Source organism: Schistocerca cancellata, chromosome 6 (genome assembly GCF_023864275.1).
Source record: "Schistocerca cancellata isolate TAMUIC-IGC-003103 chromosome 6, iqSchCanc2.1, whole genome shotgun sequence".
In the NCBI taxonomy this organism is placed as follows: Eukaryota; Metazoa; Arthropoda; class Insecta; order Orthoptera; family Acrididae; genus Schistocerca; species Schistocerca cancellata.
The window spans coordinates 686,478,963-686,485,304 of record NC_064631.1 but is presented as its reverse complement, the minus strand read 5'-3'; the positions used below and the strand labels follow the sequence as shown (position 1 = coordinate 686,485,304).

Here is a 6,342-nt window from a genome sequence, read left to right as displayed (position 1 = left end):
TAACTAGCTCTGAAGTCATAAATGTTGCGCAATACTTTAAAAATCACCTGAAACGGTGATAACCTGAAACGGTTCTAGCATGTTAGGCGTAATACTAAATTAATATGTGTTGAATGTCAGTTCAATAACTTTAACCATTTTCGAAATTTGGACGTTTTTCTGTAAAAATCATTGGCGCGACAGAAAAGAGCTAGAGACTTAAAAATTTATATTTAGATTCCTTTTTCATAATAATTTAGTAGAAACAGTCTTCTGGATCTCACAAATTAAGATTTTAGTTGAAACTCATGATTTGCTGGTTTTTGTCTAAAAAATTAAGGAAGCAAGATCGATTAAGTAGGCTAATAAATAAGGCTAGGATGTTTAAATTTAAGTAGAATGGAGATCCGCTATAATCATAAAGATGTGAGAAGTTTCAACTCAATAACTATAAAACTATAGCGATAGCGTATCTCCAAAGGGCAAGTTCAGAGCTCGTCTACCGCATGTAGTGAAATTAAATTAATTCTCTCGCCCAAAATATTTGACTTAGCCACGTCAGACTTTTATTATGATTACTTACATGTGTGCTGATTGCACATTTAAATTGAGAGCTTCATCGGCCATCAGCAAAGGAAGCAATGATTTATTCAATAACTTAAAGTGGTGCATTACTAGCCCAGCGGCTAGTCGGGAGAGCCGCACCGCGGCTTTATATACGTATAAGAACGCTACGCGAGGGAAAAAGGCCCCAGTTCTCTCCAGACGCTGAATAGCACACCATCTGTGTCGGGAATCGCGTCGCGTCGGTATCATTGCTATGAACAGCCTCGGATGCCGTATTAAGTTACTCGGGATACGCGTTACCATGAAATCGTTTTCGAGTGAAGTGTAAATTCTTCAGTTTGCGAATGTCGTGTTTTCACGTGCCGCCGCGGGACAGACATTCTACCATTATTTAGCGTGGCGTTTGATGGACATTATCATCAAATTATGGCGAGCATTCACTTAAACATTTAATTTGGACAGTTATAGTTGCATCAGCGCATTAGACTCTAAACTGCTCTGTTAGTCAGATTGTGTGGATTCCTTTTTTTGATCTGTGACTTTCAGAATATAGCGAACGTTTTTACAGGATCGTTTTTGATTATGAATCCCAGACAATCTCCTAATTCCTCAGAGCTTTAAGCTGTAGCTGTAAGTGTATTTCTCAGATGAAGTGGGCACTAGGAATTCTAATTACAGGCTTCACGGTTTGCTAATCACTTTCTGGTTGCCAATATTGTAGTTAGAGAGCCAGTGTTGAGAATGGAAAAAGACAGCATAAATAATAGGAACATTTTAAACAACATAATTTCACCCGCCGCCCCACATATGGTTAAACGGCTGGGAATTGCATCTTTTCTGCAGTTACATTACAATTCTACATTTATATAACAATTAATTCCACCCACCGCCCCACACCTTATCATAGAAGGCAGCCGCCAGTGTTTTCCACCACTTCTCTACGCTCATCTGTATCTCGTTGCCTGTTCCAAAATGTTGTCTTCATAGCCAGCAGTTCATATGAGCAGAGATAAAACTCAAGACGAGCCACTTATGGGCTGTGTTGTGGGTGATCAAACACTTCCCATCGAAAACTGTGCAGGAGCATCTTCATTTCGCCTACAAAGTGCGGCCAAGGATTGTCATGAAGAATGAAGAATGAAACGCATGACAGTTATGCTATGTGGGCTGCATGACATCAGGCGAAATCTCTCACTAGGCCCTCATACTTGGCGGGAGGCACTGTTTTCTAGGCATCTTTACATGATCACTGTGCACTCAGAATTGTAAACAGCAAAGTCACGCTTTCAGTTGGAATAATGGGGATATTACCAACACAACTGTGCAAAATTTCATCAGATTTTCACAGTGGTTTCCATTTCGCGACTGATCAGAGCTTACTTTCCAGAGTGCCCTCATATAACATGCTGTGTACAAGGTCTTCAAAAATAAATAATACAGCTGTACGTTTTTATTCACTATGTATACTCCACGTTATTTCTTTCTTTCCTACAATTTGTGCTGAAATAATTGGTTTTCTTGAGGATGAGGTCTTTGCCGGAAGTCGGATCGATTGTTCGGCGTTAAGGCAGTAGAATTCCATATTCTGTGTTACAATTACTCTGATCATGATACTCTTTTGATATTATTTGCTGCAGGTATGGCTGGCTTCCATGTGGTAGATTAGTCTAACAGATCATGACTGCTCTGTTTGAGAGCGCTTGATATGATGCCGCTACAATAACAGATTCGGAATATATTTTTGCTTGTATATGCACTTACAAAATTGATACACATGCTCAAGCACAGACGCTTGTGCAACCATATGTTATCTAAAATCTGAATGTCAAAGCACTTGAATGCTTAAAATACTTCTGCAACATTGAATATTACTTTTGTCTTAATATAACAGATTTTCAAGAGTACTTTCAAAGACGTTATGTTAACTTGTTTCATACTTTGTTGAAGATTATCTGCTCTAGAAGCAAGTATTACAACATCATCAGCAAAATAAAGGTGGTTCCATTAACGTGGATTCTACTTCTTCCAAGTCAGAAATTCTAAAATCTTGTTCTAACGCTACTGAGAACAATTATTGTGGTGAGTAATATCATGACTTCACTCCTCTTCTAATTCTAAATTTTCACTACACTTTAAATTTTAACACTGATATACTTATTCCAACAAGGTCTGAATCACTACCGTTTTTCTCAAGTGCTTTTATTATAGTTATTGTAGAAATTGTGTCAAATACTTCCTCAAAGTTTGTTAATTCCCAAACAATGTGATGATTCAGAGTCATTGCCCCCGTTCTCCAAACAGTTCACGACATTGTAAGACATCCACTCCTAAAGCCAGTCTGCCCTGTTTAACCCTTTTAGACCTGGTGTCTAATCTGTTATACGCAACTTTTTGTACATTTTATGCCAGTAAATGATCTCATTCACCTTTGAGTGCCTGTGTCCTGTTTACCGGACATCTGTGCTTCGGGTTTTGAGCTTCTTGCAGTCCACTGTCGCTGGAATGATGTACTACGTCGGAAGACGTCAAGATGGAAGGCCCTTAGTGAAGTACTTTAGATAAGTGGTATTTACAAATTGATTACTACAACAATCACATTTTCTGCTGCTAGTCAGAAAAAAGTAAGAAAAAGCATACTGCAAAGCTTGATTTTAAGCTAAGAGACATGAGCCTAGGAATATACTTGAGTTGTTGTGACACTCATAGTCGTCTAAAATTCTGTACGTCTGGACTCGGTGACAATATTTTTTTGTCCAACAAATTGGGCAGATTTATGAGATGAAATACAGAAGGCAGAAGAGGATCAAATAGGTAAAAACACGAGATCTAGCAGAAATCCTTGGATAACACAAAACATATTCAGTTTAACTGATGGAAGAGGAAAATTTAAAAATCCAGCAAATCGGAGAGGCGAAAGGGAATACAAACGTCTAAAACATGATATTGACAGAAAGTGCAGAATGACTGAGCAGGAATGGCTAGAGGACAAATGTAAAGATTTAGAAGCATATTTCACTAGAGGAAAGATAGATACCGCTTACAGGTAAATTAAAGAGGCCTTCAGGTTAAAGAGAAGCAGGTGTATGAATATCAGGACCACAGATGGAAAACCAGACCTAAGCAAAGAAGGGAAAGCTGAAAGGTGGAAGGAGTATATAGAGGGTCTATACAAGGTAGATGACCTTGATGGCAATATTATAGAAAGGGAAGTGGACGTAGATGAAGATAGGAAGGGAGATATAATTAATACTGCGAGAGGAATTTGACAGAGCTCTGGAAGATCTAAGTCGAAACAAGGCCCCGGGGGTAGACGATATTCCGTTAGAACTACTGATAGCCTTCGGAGAGCCAACTCTTCCATCTGGAGTGCAACATGTATGAGACAGGAGGAATACCCTCACACTTTAAGAAGAATGTAGTAATTGCAATGTCAAAGAAAGCATTTGCTGACAGGTGCGAAAATTACCAAACTATCAGTTAAATAAGTCATGGTTAATACTAACACGAATTCCTTGCAGAAGAATGGAAAAACTGGTGGAAGTCGACCTCAGGAAAGATCAGTTTGGATTCCTAAGAAATGTAGAAACACGTGAAGCAGTACTAGCCCTACAACTTATCTTAGAAGGCAGATTAAAGAAAGAAAAACCTACATTTATAGCGTTTGTAGGCTTAGAGAAAGCGTTTGACGATGTTGACTGGAATACTCTCTTTCAAATTCTACATGTGGCAGGAGTGAAATACAGGAGGCGAAAGGCTATTTACAACTTGTACAGAAACCAGACGGCAGTTATAAGAGTCTGGGGTTATGAAAGGGAGGCAGTGGTTAAGAAGGGAGTGAGACAGGATTCTAGCCTATCCCCGATGTTGTTCAGTCTGTACATTGAACAAGCAATAAAGGAAAAAAAATGGAGCAGGAAATAAAGTTCAGGGAAAAGAAATAAAAAATTTGAGGTTTGCCGATGACATCGTAATTTTGTCATGGACAGCAAAGGGCTTGGAACAGCAGTTGAACGTAATGGACAGTATCTTGAAAGGAGAATATAAGATGAATATCAACAATAGCAAAACAAAGATAATGGAAAGTAGTCGAATTAAATCAGGTGATGCTAAGGAAATTAGATTAGTAAATGAGACACTTAAAATAGTTGATGAGTTTTTCTGTTTGGGCAGCAAATAGTTTAGTATTGAAGGGAAGTGTGTGTGTGGGGGGGGGGGGGGTTAAGATCGCAGGGATACCAAGAGATGAATAGAGTAAGCAGATTCAGAAGGATATAGCTTGCAGTAGTTATTCGGAGATAAAGAGGTTTGCACAGGATTGAGTAGCATGGAGAGCTGCATCAAACCAGTCTTCGGACTGAAGAGTTCAACAAAAACTAGAATCCGCAGTGGTAGCGTGGACTGTTTCTAACCAATTACTCTCTTGCGTTAGTCACTCAAACAATGGTTGATTCACAATAGACAATACAAGCTAACAAAATATTTTATTGATATTGTTCTGTAATTCGTGTTGTACGGTATTTTACATTTTTATCAGTATTTAGTTTTATATACATCGCAGAAAGCTCTGTTACATAACAAATGTAGAACATGACAAAGACATTCTCGACTTGGCAGGAGGTGAAGCGTCTGTTATTGATATCCTAGACAATGAAGAACAGGAATGTTGTGGATTTGCTCGATCATAATGGGCTCTGTATAATCTTCATTACACCCTGAACATAGTATCTAAGAGTGCTGATGTATGCTGTTGACTGTTTTATTTAACAGCTGGTTAGAACATCGAAAACATTTTTCACTAAACAAAATTCAAGCTATCAAACTACTTGTCTTACTATATTTATCACGCACGTGTATTTACTCCAAGTGGTTTACATTCTGCCAGTGACTCACAGTGAAGACTGATGTAAGATTGTCAGCAGAAATATCGGAAGAAGAAATAATACTATTTCAGACGCAAGCCAGAAGCACTCCGTCTTCGGGCCACGAGTGACCTACCGGGACCATCCGACCGCCGTGTCATCCTCAGGTGTGGATGCGGATAGGAGGGGCGTGGGGTCAGCACACCGCTCTCCCGGTCGTTATGATGGTATTCTTGACCGAAGCCGCTACTGTTCGGTCGAGTAGCTCCTCAGTTGGCATCACGAGGCTGAGTGCACCCCGAAAAATGGCAACAGCGCATGGCAGCCTAGATGGTAACCCATCCAACTGCCGACCACGCCCGACAGCGCTTAACTTCGGTGATCTCACAGGAACCGGTGTATCCACTGCGGCAAGGCCGTTGCCCAGACACAAGCCAGAAAGATGTCGGAATATTCTATCCTACGGGAGAACTTCAAGAAAACAACTGCTATTGAAATTCATCGAAGTTCACATACACACGACAGCAGCATTTCTGCCACACGATACAGTTATTAATATCAAGTTCAAGTTTTATGAAGTGTGGAAAATTCACCTCAACTCTCAGATTAGGAAGCTGTGGTTTGGACGTTTTTCCCAGGTGTGTCTCATCTGTGAAAGACAGTGTGGCGAATAACTTTGACATATAGAACTCATTTAGCTGTTTTCATAACCACTTTTACTATTATAATGCGGGCGAGCTCGCATTATGTTGAAAATCAAAAGCATATAAAACAGATCAGTTTTGGCACTCACGTTATGGTAACAATTTCAATTCAGTTACGAAAGTTCAGCGAAGGAACAACCGCAGATTATCTGAGAAGGCATCGTAAATACAGTTTCTGCAAGGAGCACACTATCTAAATCAGCCTGATACTGTCTTCACAATATCCCCAGTGT

General features: G+C 39.6%; 1 pseudogene; it reads right to left on the bottom strand.

The window, feature by feature from the left end:
- Positions 1-5,711: 5,711 nt before the first annotated feature.
- On the bottom strand, positions 5,712-5,829 carry LOC126089924 (5S ribosomal RNA; annotated as a pseudogene).
- Between the last annotated feature and the right edge of the window lie 513 nt (positions 5,830-6,342).